This window comes from Belonocnema kinseyi, chromosome 10, assembly GCF_010883055.1.
Source record: "Belonocnema kinseyi isolate 2016_QV_RU_SX_M_011 chromosome 10, B_treatae_v1, whole genome shotgun sequence".
Classification (NCBI taxonomy): Eukaryota; Metazoa; Arthropoda; class Insecta; order Hymenoptera; family Cynipidae; genus Belonocnema; species Belonocnema kinseyi.
This window is the reverse complement of record NC_046666.1, coordinates 54,416,984-54,435,020: the sequence shown is the minus strand read 5'-3', so window position 1 is coordinate 54,435,020 and position 18,037 is coordinate 54,416,984. Positions and strand designations below refer to the sequence as shown.

General features: G+C 29.9%; 1 protein-coding gene and 1 long non-coding RNA gene across 6 annotated transcripts in view; one reads left to right on the top strand and one right to left on the bottom strand.

The window, feature by feature from the left end:
* Window positions 1-11,210, bottom strand: part of LOC117181692 (mannosyl-oligosaccharide 1,2-alpha-mannosidase IA-like) — a 242,201-nt gene extending 230,991 nt beyond the window's left edge. Inside the window, exons 1-2 of one of the 5 annotated variants that reach the window (XM_033374620.1) lie at window positions 10,968-11,210; window positions 8,164-8,499 (exon numbers count right to left, since the gene is read on the bottom strand). The gene's annotated coding sequence lies outside the window, so the exon portion shown is untranslated. Of the gene's footprint in view, window positions 1-8,163; window positions 8,500-10,798; window positions 10,924-10,967 lie in introns of those variants that run through there. The other 4 variants (XM_033374619.1, XM_033374622.1, XM_033374621.1 and 1 more) reach the window with 4 other exon arrangements.
* Window positions 11,211-11,353: 143 nt separating this feature from the next.
* LOC117181698 lies at window positions 11,354-14,292 on the top strand. Its single transcript, XR_004468158.1, has 3 exons — window positions 11,354-11,490; window positions 13,395-13,480; window positions 14,134-14,292. It is a non-coding gene; the product is annotated as an uncharacterized LOC117181698 (long non-coding RNA).
* Window positions 14,293-18,037: the final 3,745 nt, after the last annotated feature.

The window sequence follows — 18,037 nt, the reverse complement described above, 5'->3', positions numbered from 1 at the left end:
TGAAAATATCTGGGAATTTTTTAAAATACTCTAAAATCTTTAAAATTCTTTGGAGCTTGTTAAAAATTCCTTGAAATCTTTTTAAATACCGTTAATAATAAATAATAAAAATAATATTTAATAATTAATTAAAATAATACATTAATAATAAAAATTATTTCAAATATTTTGACAGTTTCTGAAATCCATAGATACTTTTAAACATTCTGAAAATTCTTTGGAATTTTTAAAAATACCATAATATATTTAAGAATAGAATCTTTCCCAATTATTAATATCTATTCTCTATCCCTTCCACACACTACTCCTTTCCCCTACCGATTGAGTCACGCCTACCCCGAAAGGGTAATGGCTTAATGGTCTAATATTATACAATTCTTAGAATCTTTTAAAATCCCTGAATTATTTCAAGAATCATTTTCAAAAAAAAAAAAGAAATAGCTATGGACCTGAATTTAAATAAGGTTAATTTATTAACAGAAAAATGACTAAAGTGATCTTTTTATTTTAAAAAGTTACAATTTCAGAATCAATTTTTTTTAATTTCTTCCAAAAACTCTTTCTTTTGTCAAAATATCAAAAAAGGATCATTTTGCTGTTGGCGTTTAAAGGGTGAAAGAAAAAACTAATTTTATTGGACCACTATCTTCGAAGACTATAATATAAAATTTTATTGCAAGTCCTGATTGACCAGTTCGATTGTGGTTAGAAAGCCAATGCGATCTTTGGATATAAAAGTGGTGAAAGGGAGATTTAAATGACAGATGCATGTAAGTAAAGCTATTCTTACAAGCAGATTGACGATTAAGAGTGCAATAAAGTACGGTCAAGGCAGTGCCTTATCTATTTACGACCCACCTTTACGCCTTTCAGATATTCCGCACGTACTTCCCCATGATATGAATGGCGATTCGCCTCTCACCGTGGAATTTAAGTTCGTCACGTATGTTATGTTGATCCACACCGCGAAACTCGAGATATGAATTTTACCGTTCATTTTATAGTGAGACAGCGACATCTTTCGCATATGACAATTGTTCGTGATTCCAAATTTTACTGAAGCACTTTAGAATGTTAGAATACTTCACACTGGGAGACCCAAGTTTTTCATGTTTCATCACGCAGAAAAAAGTTTAGTTGATAAAAAAAAAGGTCTTTCGACATCTCAGTTGGTAGAGCTGTGAACTGTATACCCATAGGTCGCTTGTTCATAACCGGCTCAAAGGACCAATTTTTTTATCAACTAAACTTTTTGACAAAATGTTAAATTAATAAAAAAAATTTAACAGAATACTACAAATTGCATTACTAAATGTAAAATTTATCTCTATTTTTAATTTTTAATCAACTAAATAAATGCATTAATGTATATCCAAATGAAGGTTTGGCCGATTCAATTACAGGTTTGTTTGATAAAACAAAATTGTTAGTTTTTGAAATCACGAGTATTCCCCACCCTGAGCAGAAATTGATCGAAATAAATAGTTTGATACCTCTGTCAAAAATTAATGTATTTAAAAAAATTCAATTTCTAACTTTTTATATAAAAGAATATGGTTACTATATTTCGAAATATATTCTGTTATGTATAAAAGTTAGAAAATATTTAATAAAAAAAATGGTGAAAAAGGAAAAAAATTTCAAATATTTTTTGTTTCAAAAATATTTATTCTACATCTAAAAACAAAAATTTTTTCTCTTTAGACGTTGTTTATATAATGCATAGAATTCGAGATATTCAACGTTAAAAAAAATATATATTTTTTTTAATAGACATAACTTCGAAACGGCTCAATAAAAAAATGTCATCTTGGGCTCATTTTAAAGAAAAATGCAAATACGCGTCTGTTACATTTTAAATTTTTTAAATCTACAAGTTCCTGAAAAAATTACAGATTCGAATTTGGGACAAAACAAAAATGAAAAAATACCTTTTTTTGATATAAAAAACTCAATTTTTATTAAACGAGCTCAAACTTTAAAACTAGGTTGGACTTTTTCAACACATGGATTTTCGATGGAGATACAAAACTTTTTATTTCAACCAGTTTTGGCTCAGGGTGGGCAATACTCGTTTATCGGGAGTGTATATTCTAGGAAATTTTTTTTGTATTCAACCAAAAGCTCAAGTTGAAATAATAGAGTTAAAAAGCTGTGTGGTTAACTATACTAATGGTTAATTATACTATTTGATTTAAAATGTAATTATTTGGTTAAAAGTTTAATTTTTTGTTGAAAATTAAAGAATTTGGATAATAATTCATCCTTTTTGGTTAAAATCTCGACCATTTTCGTAGAAAATTCAAATATTGGGTTGAAATTTAACCTTTTGGTTTAAAATTTATATTTTCGGATTGAAAATTAAACTGTTCTGTAAAACATGAGTTTCTTTAGCTTTAAAATTACGAAATGTAGTTGAAATTTTTGATAATATTGACTGAAAAATCTATTATTTTGTTGAAAATTAGATTTTTGGCTGTAAAATTCCAAAATTTGATTGACATTTTTATTTTTTCTTAACATAAAAATCTTTTTTTGTTGAAAAATCAACTATTTTGTTGAAACCTCGTGTTTTTCCTATCAATTTGACTACTTTTTACCTAAAATTAAAATATTGTTTAGTTGTAAAATCAAACGTTACATTTTTTTGTTGAGAATTTCTCTTTCATGGTAAGAAATCTAATTATTTAAAAAAAAACTGTTTTGTTAAAAATTCATCTTTTTGATTAATAATTATATAGAGTTTGATTGAAATTTTAGTATTTAGTTCAAAGTTCCATTATTTTTTTTACAAATTCAAGAACATACGTCTCTTAGTTTTTTTGACTTGAAAATTGAATCATTATTAAAAAAATTTTGTTTTTCTTGACTAAAAAATCTTCTTTTATTGAAAGATCAATTATCTTGTTGAAAATTCAACAACTTGGTTAAATTTTTATTATTTTCTTTTACTGAAAAACTTTTTTTGGTGAAAAACTCAAATATTCTATGGAACACACGTCTTTTTAGAATGAATTCAACTATATTTAACCTGAAATTAAAATATTTATTTGTTTGTTGAAATATCAGATATTTCATTTTGTATTGAGAATTTGTCTTTCATGGTTGAAAATACAACTATTTTGTTAAAAAATCAACAGTTTTGTTAAAAATTCATTTTTTTGATTAAAAATTATATTGTTTGATTGAAAATTTAAGTATTCGGTCGAAGTTCCATCATTTTCTCGAAAATTCAAAAATCTTGATAACAAGTTGTCACTTTTGGTTAAGAATGCAACTATTTTCATAGAAAATTACACTATTTGGTTGAAAATGAACTTTTTTGTTTAATATTAATATTTCTTGAATGAAAATTAAACTTTCTTGTAATAAATTTATTCTTTTTGGTCGAAGATTCATCATTATAGTAGAAAAATCATCTCAGGCTGAAACTGTAACTATTTTATTGAAAATTCAAAAATGAGCGGAAAATTTATGAAAAAGAAAAAAAGAGTATATGAAACATTTAAAACTTGGGTATTTCTTAGAATTTACGTAATGGCTAATGTTCAAAGAAAAATAAATATTTCATTTGTTACTTAATTTCCTTGCAATTAGTCTGCACATATTTGCTTAGTGTATCACCAAGATTTAAGGTGGCCTTTTTGTTTTCTCATGTGAATATAGTGTTTCCGGATAAACGGTTCCACCAAAATGGAACAAACCTAACCAAAACATCAATCGTTTTCGTATTCCAGTGCGTCGAATGTTTACTGTTTCATTTATCTATCTGGTTTCTTCCTGGCCACACTGGAAATACATAAGAATGTGTTCTAAATTTTATAATACTGCTAACATAGAACCCTTCTTTTCCGTAAACTAATGACAAAAGCAAACAAAATAATTAACATCAGCTTTTTAAGTTTTGGATCCTTGAAACAATCTCATAAACTTTGTAATAAAACCCATAAAATTCATGAACATGAGATACAACTCTGTGCCGTCGGTTTCTCTGAGCTTGCACGATTGAAAAAATTTTTATTCGAGTTTTTATTGTTCATAAATTATGCATGCATCCGAACTTGCACGCAAATGCAGAAAAAACCGAGTAACAATAATGCGAACGAGTACATTTGAATTTTCGGTCCCTCTTTTATTTTTCTTCTATTTTTATCTTTCCTTTAACCTCTCTGTTTGCTAGCCACAAATTTTTCAATGTACGTAGTTTTAAAAGCTTTCGCATAATGGAAGCCCTTATTCTCTGTACGAGAATTTGTAAGAGTAGGGAATACACCACAGGAACCAACTTTACGACTTACCCTATAGTTCTAGAGACATTTTATTTTTCCTCCCTTGTAATATATTTTCCTAAAATGCACCAACTTTAAAGGTGAATACAAATTCTTCAATTTTTTACTAGAAGTTGCAAAATATCTATGAAACTATGAGAAATTAGTATTGTCTCTAGTTACGAAATTCTGGTAACAACACTTTTTAAATATTATTTTTAATACATTCTAAGAGCTTTGAAATCCGCTAAAATGCTTTAGGAAAGTCTAAAATCTGTTAGGATTTTCCAATAAATCCCTTGAAATATCATTTTTTTTAAAACCCTTGAAATCTCTAGATTTCCCTCTAAAAAACCTACAAAATCAGATAAAGATCTTTAGAATCATTTCAAGTTTTTATATTTTTGGAAATTCATTTAAATCTTTTAAAATACCCTAAAAGCTCTAAAACCTTCTGGAATCTCTGAAAACTCTCGACAGTTTGTAAATCTCTCAAAATATTTATATAAATCGCTTAAATATGTGCTTAATAGATAGGCAAGGGAGTTCTGGATGGATTAATATTAGTGCGTGTCTGTGAATATCGAATCGGGACCGTTCTGCGGAGTTTCTAGAATCAAGAACATTCTTGAAGGTTCTTGATGACGTCAAAGAATAATAATATTGCACAATTGTATGTCTGTGTGACATCCAGTTACGCCTATTAATTTGATTTATTGCTTTCTTGTAGATTATAAATTTAATGAAAAACCCCCATATTTATTTAGCGCGCCAACAACTTGTGAAAAACATTCAGCAGTCTAGAAACTTCTAGAACTTTAGGATAAAGATGAAGATATATTATTAGATAATATTCTACAGCTCTTACAATTGTGCATTATTATTATTATTATTATTCTGTGACGTCATCAGTACCCTTCCAAAATGTTCTAGAAGCTCGACAAAGCGATCTCGATGCCAGTCTCACACGGAAACACACGGTACACACACAGACACTCACTAACACTAATCAATCCAGAACTCCCCCTGTCTATCTATTGTGCTTCAAGTTCTGAACGTTCAAATGAACGAAATTTGTTATTAATTGCTTTCTGAACTATAAAGAGTGCACAAATATTGATTCATGACATTGGCAGCAATGTAAATATAAATGAAACTTATAAAGCATATATTTATCTGTCAGTAGAAAAAATATCTCTAGATAAAATAGAATTGGTAAAATATATTCGGTTATAAGTTCATTTCACATAATTTATTCTTTAGGGGCATGTGATACTTAGAAAATTACCGATTTTGTCATTGTTAGGATCCCTCGACTTTTTCTCTACAATAATCAAGATTTCTTCTTAAAAATGTGGGACATGATAGCGAACATGCTAACGGACGTACCCGAACTATTATTTCGTGGTTTAATTCAAAAAATTGTATGTTGCCAAATTTGATGTGTGTGTATTATGGTGTTATGTGTGTATAATTCTCTTCCATAAATATTCTTGAGTGCTACCGATAGCATCGGTATGACAAGGACCTACATTATCGGAATGACAGAGAGCTGAAAAACGATACTAACCTCAAAATAGTTCACGTGCATACAATTTTTATTTAGCACAATCATTTTTTTTTATTATCCATAAAAAAAGCCAGGGGACGTCCGTTATAATATATTATAGCATCTCCGAATTCAGTTTTTAAAATTTCTATTTTTTGTGGAAAAAAGCCGAGGAAACTGAATTTCTGCAAAATTCCACAAAATACTTTGAAATTTGTCTCATTTCTATTGAAATCTTGAAAGACCCTTGAAATTCCGTTTAATTTATTCTATGAAGTTTTCCTCTAGAAATCCCTCGGAATCCCTTACAGTTTTATTAACATCTTTCATATCCTGAATAAAAGTTTCGAAACCTTTCAAATTTTCAAAAATTCGACGAAATTCTTTGAAAAACATAAAAAATTTGAATCATGTACATTCCTTTGGATTTTTTAAATACCATACACTCTTTAAAACCATTTGATATCCGTTAGAATTGATTAAATCTCTTAAATCTTGTGAAATTCCTAGTATTCCCACAAAAATCGAATAAAATCCCGTAAAAGCATCTTGAAATCTAAAATCCCACAAAATTTGATAAAGCAATTTCAACTCCTATAAAATCTTTTAAAACTTACTTTAATTGGTTTATCAAAATATATTTTTTGGAATTCATTATATTATTGTTAAACCAATACAATTATTCTGTTTAAGTATAAATATGATTTTGTTAATCACAAATAAATTTCATCAGGACAATCCATGATTATAGACGAAAGTGTGATTAACCAAAAAAGTAACAAATGGTATTCAATAATGAATAATTTTTTGTACAACGAACAAAAACTGCTCAAAACAATTATTTTGTCACCGTAACGTTATTTATTTCCTCAATGTAACATGTTTGTTTTTGAAGTATCAAATTCTCGACCTACACTAACAAATGCTTAAACTCTGAAAGGAATTTGCAAGTGCTTGAGATAATTACGTATTTCTACATAGAGTTTGAACTTGCACGAAGTATTCCAGAAACTGGTTGAAGTAACTTGTTAACAAGCATCTCTGACTTTTCGACAAGAATATTCGACGTGAATAGAGAATGGCATTACCGGAAGTAAAAACTGATATGGAGCAGAGATACGTGTAACAAATAACGACAGGTCACATAATAAGATAAGGAATATCTATACTGGTTAGTGCCCTCTCCTGATACAGAAAAAGAATTACTGCCGCTTCCTGCTTCCGTTTCTGCAAAACTTGCACATTCTGGGTTCGAGTGATAACGTCGTGAACTTTTTAGACGTCTACGTTTCTGACGAGAGTGAATTTGACATAAAATCCAGCAAAAGGAATTTCCATCGGGATGACAAATGTGATCTTGTGAGACAAATATTAAACATTCTTATCTTGTTAGAATTCAATAATATTAACTGAACCATGAACATATAACATTCAACATTAAGGTCGTACACAAAATATCTCCGTTGCTTTCGTACTTATAAAAAAAGGTTTAGAATAATATTAGTCTAATTGCAGAATTTTTTTATTTTTAATATTTTCTTTTCGTAACAGTAATGCATGTCGTAGATAAACGTTTATTTTTCTAACAATATATTTTCGAATACGAATTCATTGGTATCTTATAAATTGTTTTCCAAATATACATTCTTTTTACCTGAAGATAAATAAAAAAGAAATAAATAAACTTCAAAGCAATCTAGGTTTACTAAAAACCTTAATTATTAGAAGAAAAAGTAAATTACTCAAAAAATGTATCTAATATTTTTTATAAAATCCGACAACACCATCCTCGATGAGGAAGTAAAACATTTTATCGGATTGGATTACATATGTTAGGGATTTACTTTTGTTCAATGAGGAACAATAATTTCGACAAGCACATTGCACTTTTTAAACTGCGGTGATTTTTGGACTATCCAATCAACATATTCCACAAACATTTAACATTTTTTTCGTCAATAATTCTAGTTGATACCCCGGTTAAGTTAAAATGGTCCATTTAAAAACATTCTTATAGTCAAATTTCGACTTTGTGTGTTACAAACTTTATTTGGTTTGTGAAGCAACAAAATTAAATCGTAAAATGGGTTGGACACCTACTTTTACCAAGCACCAATTAGCATATTTCTGTAAGCATGCAATATGTTGGCTTATGGGTTTTCATCTACAATAGGGTCCAATAGTGCTACAAATTACAACAGTTTGAAGAAAATTGAAAACCAGTTGTCTTGGGCAGTGAAATAAAAATTTTTTTAAATAAGGGACAACCATAGAATCCTTAAGACAGCTCCCACTGTTTTCCTTTCGACTTAGATTAATATCTGACAGAATATTATTTCAACGTACCTATTTCTGCAAAGAGCGATGTCCAAGCGTATTAATCGTCAGTCTAATAACCTCAAATTGCACAATATCACAGCTTTTATCACAACACATTAAAGTATCGACACAATGGGTGGGCCACAATCCAATCGGTTCAACTTGGGAAGGGTCTGAGGTTTTCTCGTAGCACCTGCTGCCGGCTTAACAATAATGTATGCGTACATACAACGACCCTGGAATGCCTATATTTCGAGTCCAGGCCCCTCCTGTCCGACAGAGTTGGGTGTCGAATCTCCTGTATTTTATTTGCACTTTTTCCCTCTCTTTCTCTCTCCTTCAGCTGTGATCGCCTTCAGGACACTAAAGTAGAGATTTAATTGTAGCCTTTGCAATTTACGGACACCCCTGCCACACGTTTGCAAATTGTCTGCCTGATTTTTTATTTCATTGTGTGATTTTTAAAAGTCCTTTGTGTCATTTCACTATTCATTTATTTGTCGGACATTTACGACTTCTTATTTCTTTACTTGAGTATTTCTTTGTATGGGGCTAATGTGAAAAGATTTCAGCAAAGGATCGAACTTTGAGGAAGGGGTGCCAGTTTTATGATCAGCTTTACGAGTTCTTGGGTACAATAGGGACCCAGATGGAGAACAATATTTTGCTTAAAGCAAATGTTATAATTGGAGGGGAAATTATTTATGCCAGTTTATTGTAAATTTGTTGAGTAGGGCAAACTATATTACTATTTTACTCGAATTTCAGTGATTAAAATACAAGTATTCATTCGCAATTCTGGAATATTCTTATTAGTCTCTGATTAGACATTTCGTTGTATTTGCAATTACGCCACCAAAAGTTAAATATTACATATATTCTCAATCATAAAACAATTTTAAATTATTTATATCTTACAAGCTATTTCAGATTGGACTCTAACATTAGCTAATTAGCTAAGTCTGACTAATCCTCAGCAGAATTATTATTTTTATATTACAGGCAACAAAGCATTTTTTGTTCAAATACAGATAACGTTTTGTAGGTAAGATAAATCACTACAATTGTTAAACTGGTTTTTGATATTATAGCTGATAGAGTAGATGAAACAAGTTTCCTCATCGACAATTAGTAGTTGTTTTGTACGTCACAAGAAGGTTTTGTGATTCATTTTTTAATTTACCGAAAGCCATAGATCAGGAAACTGATTCAGAGAAAATTCTTCTGTTAAATTGAAAGCTTATTTCACGTATCTTCAACCAATCTAATTTTTTTCCAATGGTATTATTAAGACCCTCATAAATCCTAGACCTAGATTGTATGATAAAATATTGAAGCCTTGTCTAAATGAATACTGATGCTTTTCCATTAGGCTTTTGAATATTCTTAATAAGTTTCCTCAAACAGCCATAATTGTTTGATAATTTTATTTGTGTTTTCAAAGCTGTTAATGACAATGATGCTAATGGCACACGTGAATCTTCATTTGGCACAGTCTCATTAGCTGCAAAAGAACAAACTAATCATTTCACAATTTGCGAACTTGTTCAAACATTGATCTTGTGTTGATAAATTAATACTGATGATATATCATTTGTTCAAGAATTTTTTGTAGAAGAAAATGATCTTAGAACGTCTTGAAGACTTCTAGTTAATCACAGAATAACTGTATCACTCAGAACTGTTCGTATCCGATCTGTATCGCTTTCAACCCATCAATTTATAACATTCTTTACTGGGAAACTCTTGAAATGTCTCCAAGTCTTCCATCAAAGTGAAATGTATCATTCAAATCAATCTGTATCCTTGCATCAATGAACAACTTTGATGAGCCCAACTACTTCATCAGTATCAGAAATACTTCACATGAGTGACCACAATTTCCCCTGAATCACTTGTATCACCACCATATCACTATAATCTCGTCAAAATCGTCAAACTCTGAACTCTAATCCTAATTCCCTCTAAAAGCACAACGAAAGTCTTTCAGAATCGGATTAAGTCCTGAATACAGGTGCTAAATCTGATACTGAAATTCAAAGGACAGAGAAAGAGAAGGTTAAAGGTGTGCACATGTTTCCACTTTTTCTGTCCCATCCGGTTAAGGATTTTGCCGAAATGACGCCGAGTGGACCTCTCGTACGTGATTCCCTTCTTGACAACGTTATTCTTTGCTAAGGAGAAGTCTGAACAAGCAACGTCCGGTGTTTTGTCTCGTACGTGCAAAATGCATTCTCTGATAAGATGGGTTATTGCATTTGGTCTAATACCGACGAGACTCACGTGCTCAACATACCGGTTCACGGTTTAGTTTTTCCACTCAGATTCTCGTCAGTATATAATCCGGTAATAAGTTAGCTGACCTCAAGAGTCTACTTTCACTTTCGTACATTGCAGACTATCGCTGCACATTCTTAGACTGGCAGTTTCTGAACGTTTACATTGGAAAGATACTTAATTACTAGATTTCTAATCCTTGGAGCTTCAGATCAGACATTTCAAATGTAGAAAGGTGGAAGATTTGAATCTTCAGAAGTTTTTCCTAGGTGATATTGTTTAATCATCTGAACTCTTGATTTATCAAAAAGCTTTATTGATGCAGTGTTATTCAAGATTCAAAAACTCAAATCCTCGAAGATCTTGAATCAAGAATAACACCAACCCTTGAAATATGTATCCAGGTCTCAAAACCTCCAAAGTATCACGACACTTTGACCACATGGAATTGGAACTATTCCTACTGACCCAGTGATATCCATTCACCTATTCGTTTGCCATGTCAGCTGACGTTTGTTCAGGACAATTGATAGGAATTTTGGGACATGTCACACCTTGCTCCTAAACCTTTGCCCTCAACTTTTCTTCTCGATTTTTTAAAAATATGTTGGAAAGATTTTTACACAAATTCACTTCACTCACGATTGTCAGATCAATCCAGATCCTTACGACCTTGATTATAGGTACAAAGGATTATTGGTGACTACAGTAAACTCTCTGTTAAATTAATTAATTAAGTAATAAATAATGAAGGGAATTTTTTCACGACTTTCACACACGCGTGGGTTGAGTTTTTTATGAACGAATTTAAAGGTTTAGGAAACAACGAGGAACACAAACCTTCCTCAATCGCATCCCGTGGAGCACTGGACTCGAATCGTGGGATTCGTCACTAGAGTGCCTGTGAGCTCACTCGATTTAAGAGCGCCTCTACTTTGGCTCGAATAGCACCGAACGGCTCCGATCATCAACGAAGTACAGCCTTAGCGCCACGCAAAGTTGCTCTCCTCAATTCAAGTCACTCGGTCCTCGACCGTCGGTCGAGCCGTAATGTAAGGGGGAAGAATGCAGACTGGGGTGAAAGAATTATTTTTATTCGACAAGTCACAAGTTTCCAAGTATTTTTTAACTAATTTGGAATTGTTCAAACAATTTTTTTCCTTTTTCAAATTTGATGCAATTTAAAAAGCAATATTTATTGATATACATGTTTTTTAATCATTTAAACCATTTTTATTTGTTTAAACGGTGTTTTCTTCTGTGAATCGTGAAAAGTTATTATTGTCTGGAATCAATGGCACAATCAACGAATGTTGAGAGTAATTTATTTATTTAACGATATTTGACAATTATTCAAATTATTTTCATTTGTTTAAATAATTTTTCCCCTTCAAATATTAAAAAATGACTAATTTCCGGAACTAATATCGTAGTACTGAGACTTATATATCTTGTGAAAGACAGTTTGCAATTATTTATAAAATTATTATTTATTTAAACTTTTTTTCAACATAAACCTGGAAAAGTTAATATTTTCTGGAATTATTGACTTAGTCAATGAATGTTAAGAATTAAAATTGTTGTGAAAAACAGTTTGCAATTATTGAAAGAATAATTATTCACTTGTACTTTTTCATATGAAAGGTGGAGAAAATTCCAGTTTTTTCAAATATCTTCTACTATGTCGCATATTATTTATAATGTATTATTATTTATAGTATCTCTGAATTTACACCCTATTTTTTTAAGCAAAAGTCATTTTTTTACCAAAAATTTTCAGCAATATTGCCATTTAAATTCACCAACAGTATTATTCGTCCAGAAATATAGTAACTTTTGACGATTTACTAAAAAAAAATTTTGAAACAAGTAATAATTACTTGAATAATTGAAAATTAGTTTGAAGATACTTGAAAATTGGGCAGTTATTGACTAACAAATGTTGACATTTTTGTTTAAAGACATGCAATATCCAAACAAATATTAATATTTTACTGCTTCTTTTCGATTTTCATAGCATTTCTTAATTCAATTACAAAATCCGTCGTAATATTTAAAAAGATTTTTAAATTTATAAAATGGCAGTGGAATTTCTAAACTCTTGAAACTCAATTTTCATAAAAAGTCTTTTTGAGAAACAAATCAAGAAAAAATAAAAGGAAGCATCGTTTTATTTTTTCTTGATTTTTTCTAAGTTGATAATAATATTGTGAATTTACCTCAATGGAGATTATCTTGCGCTCTCGTCTCGGAGAAGAGGAAATTGGATTTATATTTATGAAAAATGGAAATTAGCATTTTTCTGCAAGGACGAGACGATATACAAAAAAAGTCAAGAGAGCAAAGTGCTTTCACTTGAAACAGTCTTTTTAAAAAGTTTCTTAGAACTTTCTCTATCATGCGTTTTTCGTCAATTTTTCGCTCAAATATAAATAAAGTCGACTATGATTTTATTTTTATTAAAAAAATATATTTTTCTAGAATGATGTAAAAGAAATTTAATGTGCTAATTTACTAGTTGAACAAAATTTTAGAAAATGTTATTGTTTTAATACAAATATATAATTATAGCAGAATTTATTTATATTTCAGCCAAAATTACGAGAAAAAAACGTACGATAGTGAAAAGTGTTCACAACAGATTAAAAATTTTTTTTTATACAAAACAACTTTGCTCTTTTTACTTTTTTGACATTTCATTCCCTTGCCACACAAAAAAGCGAAATTTCATTGTTCATAAAAATAAATTGATTGAGTTTAGAGATTTTCAGAAACACTACTGCCATTTTACACATTTTTAAATAAAAATTTTTTGTTAAATTTTCGGACTTCAACATGAGAATTTCATTTAAGAAAAAATGATGTCTAGAAAATAGGAAAAATTTTTTATTTGTTTATATCTGGTTTCATCAGGGATTGCAAAAATTACCAGGAAACATGGTACGCACGATGCAATATTATATATTTTTATATACTTACAGACACTGACACTGGGCAATTATCAGACTGGGCCTGGAAAATTATTGGAAGACGTAAATCTTACCTGAAACAAAAAATACAAAGAAAGGTAAGTTTCAGTGAGTTCATGATCTCTTAATTTTAATTTTCCGAAAGTCTAGTAGTCCACATCTTTATATATTTAATAAGAAGTCCTTCCCAATTTTAAGTCGAACAATTGCGACTTAATGAACTTTTCCAATGACCAAACTTTTTCAAAATTGAACTTTTCGTATTCTTCTTCATTCAAATTTGACTCAATGAAGGGTTGCAGTACAGAACTACGAAAATACTACTAAATAAATATTAAAAAAATACTACTAAAATACTGATGATAAAAATGGGTTAATTGCATGAAACATTCTTAAAAAATCAAATAATTATTGTGGTAAAAGCATTTTTGCAAAATATAATTTTCTATACAATAATTTTTAAAAATGTATTTAAGATTGTATTTATAATTTAATTACAATTTTAACTCTGTAATAATTTGTATCAACCTTTTAACAAATATATATCTTGCAATCATCATCATTAAAACGTTTTCTGTTCTCATTCACGTCTTTTAATCGCTATCCAAAGCCGATTTTGATAACCCAAGAAATTTTAATCTCAAAGCGTGCAGTCAATTTTCTCGGAATTAAGTAACTTTTTACATTGAACTTTATTTACCTGTATTTAAAAGTTTAAAATCCCAAAAGCATGATTTTATTTTATTTTTAGACTGAAAATTAAATTTTTTATCACAATTCGCAACCGAGTCTACCCCAATTTGTGGCCAGTGCAACTGAGAGATCGTCAACTTCCACATCCGTTTTCTCGCACCTGGATAACTTTCTTTCTCCAAATTTGGTTGTTTTTGATTTAGCAAGACTTCGTTTCGGGAATGGGCATTTGTTTTATCTTCAAATAATGATTTCGATTTTACAAAAGGTTTTTTTCAATATTTAAAAAAATTACCATTTTGTTGATTATTTTCCCATTTTAGTCAAAGATTAGAAGAAAAAGGAAAAAAGAAAAGAACTTAGCAAAAACAATAATTTTGTACTGCAAATTTAATGTGTAATCATTCAACATTGCATGATGGTTACGTGTCTCAATGAATTACAACACAGATGCAACAAGAGAAGGCCAAAGTCAAGGTCTACAGCTTTATCAATTAATGGACATTGTTAAACAAAAACTAAAAATATTCTGAGAAATAATCAAAATACAATTGTCAATCATTAAAAATAATTATTCAATTATGCTAACTTTAATTTAAATGACTGTTCATTTTTTAAATCCAGGGCTCGGATCGACAAGAAAGCATAAAAAAGTAAGAAATTCAAATTAGTGGCATAAAATTAAAAAGAAATTAACATGTAATTCAAAAAAAAGTTTACAAAAATTCCCATCAAATATTTGAAGATAATGAAAAAGGAAAATCAGCGACTGAATGAGTGAAATAATAAATTTATTTTCTTGGGGATATAGAGGGCATAATTTGAATTGATTTTAAATTATTTTTTGCACAATCAAAATAAATTTTTGGTCTAAAACAATTTTTTAATAATAATCATTTAGCTTGAAGTATTCTGAATCTGGGTTTAAAATATTTCTTTCTGAACTATTGAACTCGTCAATTTGGATTATCTTCAAATGAAAGACGTTTGTAATTTACATCAATTTTGCATTTCACGAACATTCATTTTTAACATTTAATTTTCATTTGATTTTGTGATAATTCAGACTTCACAGTCAAAATACTCTACAAGCAGGGCAAATGGAGTGATTTTTTACGAAAATAGATGAATAAATTATTTTAAATAAAATTTAAATAGATATTTTATTTAATTTAATATGAAACGCTTTGAATACCCAAGGTTTGAAGTAGAAATATATTGTATTTTTAACAAGGTAGCTTAATTTATAACCCAAAGAGACGAATTTTTCATAAAACAGTTGATTTTTCAAGATAAAAATTCGAATGGTTTAGATTCAGAAAACAGGTGACTTTTAAACCCGAAAAATTGATATTCAATAAAATAATTGAATTAAAAAATATATACATAATTTTCAACCAATCAGTTTCATTTACAATAAAATATTTAAGAACTTTCAAACGAAAGAGACCTACAAAAAACTTCTCAACGAAGAAATATGAATTTTTAACAAAAAAAAAAAAGAATAATTTTCAATCCCTAAGGACGCATTTTCTAGATAAAAAGACTCAATTATCATCAATTCATTTCAAGATTCAATTATCAACAAATAGATTGTCCTAAACCATGCAAGATGAATTTTTAACAAAATAAATGAATTTCCATGAACAACATTTATTTTAACTAAATATTTTCACTTACAAGAAAATAGTATAATTTTTAATAAAAAAAGTTAACTTTGAAACAAAACATTTGAATTTTGGAGCAAGTGACTGAATTTTTACGCCAAAAGGACGAATTTCTTACAAGACAGTTAAAATTTCAATAAATAACTCATTTTTAACCAAAAAAGATGAATCTTCAACCAAAAAATATTATTTTTATGCATGGGCGGATTAAGACCTTTCGGGGCCCAGAGCTAAAATAACGTTGGGGCCCCTTTAAGGCGGCTGGACTTAACCTTTTACTTTCATTTAAAATTAGTTCATGATAAAAAAATTCAAAAATTTAATTGAAAAAATTTTACTAAAATTTTTTTTAGGACTTTATTATTTTTGTTTATAAGCGGGTTATTTTACTGTATATTATATGTTTTTCTTGGGGAGAAGGGGGCCCCCACTAGCGTGGGGCCCGGTGCTTCAGCACCACCAAGCCCTCCCCATGATCCGGCACTGCTTTTATGCCATAAAAGAAGAGTTTTCAATAAAAAATTTGAATTTTCTCGATGAAAACCCGAGTGCTCAATAAGTCAACAGTTCGATTTTTTTAGAAGGCAGCTAAATTTTTAACAAAAAGGTTAATTGTTAACAAAGTTAAGTATTCAAACAAAAAATATGACTTTCTACCACGAAAAACGAGTTTTCAATTCAAAAGGATAAATTTTCTATACAAAAATGCAAATGCCCATTAAATTTTTATTTTTTTACCAATTCTCATATCATAGTAGTTAAATTTTCAACCAAATAGTTGAATTATAAAAAAATAGATTTTTACTTAAACAGTTGCATTGACATCCAAATGATTAGACTCTCAATTAAAAGAGACGAATTTTTAACAAAATGCTTGCATTTTTAACCAAACGTTTCAATTTTCATGCCAAACAGACGAATTTTTTAGAAGTTAGTTAATTTTTCAACACAAAAGTTATTTTTCAATCAATATAGTTAAATTTTCCACCAAAAAGGTTAACTTTTCTACCATCGCATTTTTCTTCAAAATTTGCAAAAAGTCGAAAAACTCGTACGATCGAACCCTCGAAAATATGAAGAGTGTGTGTGGGGGGGGGGGGTGAAAATAACGTTACGAATTTAGATCAAATTTAGAACTTAAACCCAATAAGAAAATCCAACTAGATTTTTGGGTAGAGATCATTTTTTTTGTTGAAAAGGCTACTATTCTATTTTTTGTTTGGAATTTATCTCGTTAGGTGAAAAATTCTATTAATTGGTTAAAAATTTAATTATTTGATTAAAAATGAAACTATATTGTTAACCCGTTAACCGCAGGGGGGGGGGTTGATTTGACCCAGGCCGAAATTTCAGATCGGTGGATAGAAACCTCACGCATAGTTTCGAGTCACTACAGTAACCTTCAGTCAATTATGGGGTGCAGTCAAAGTGCAGTTTGGGTCGATTTGACCCCCCCCCCCTATGGTTTAAGTATATATTTGGACAGATCACAATTGAGGTAAGTTTACTATTTTTCTTTTTTTTCTGTACTATCGAGCGTAAGGTGAATGCAATTATTACTCCTTATAAGTCAAAGTATAAAAATTCATCATTTATTACATTTCAATCAAGTTAGAAGGATAATAGTAGCACGAACGATAACAGGCGCCTTGCATACGACAAGTCATCATCGGGAGGGAGTCACATTGTTGAGTCGGATTATTGTTGAATCGGTTACCAATGATCAATTTAATTGTATGGAGTGTAATTTATCATTTTTATACTAAACTAGAAGTTCATACGCGCGCAACACTAAAAATTTTTATGCAAGTTTGGAAAAAACATCTAAAATGTTGGTGCGTACAAACTTTCATAAAAATACATGGTCATTTCGAGCGTCCCTAGCACTTGGATTGGTGACCATCTACGACGTACGACCGGGTTGTGTACTCGAATTTTGAAAACCCGGCTAAACTCGGAAGGAGGTTTTCTGCAGTTTTCATCTCATATGGCCAAATTTTTAGTCAACTGAGAGTAATTCGAATAATTTCGTTTGTAGCCGCATTGTCATCAAATTGTAGTAAAATTCATACAGACTATTATGAAATTGCTGGAAGAAATTAATAAAAAGAAATAATTACTGAAACTGTAGCGTAACATAACTTAAAGTATAGTATTTCGAAAATAGTAGAAAGTAAGCAATTAGTTCGAAAACGGAAACACGGAAGGTTTCGAGTTGCAATAAAGTAATTTAGCAGATTTAACCATCCGGGTATACTGGCCCAGCGCAGGGACTAAGATAGGCATGTCCGAGCG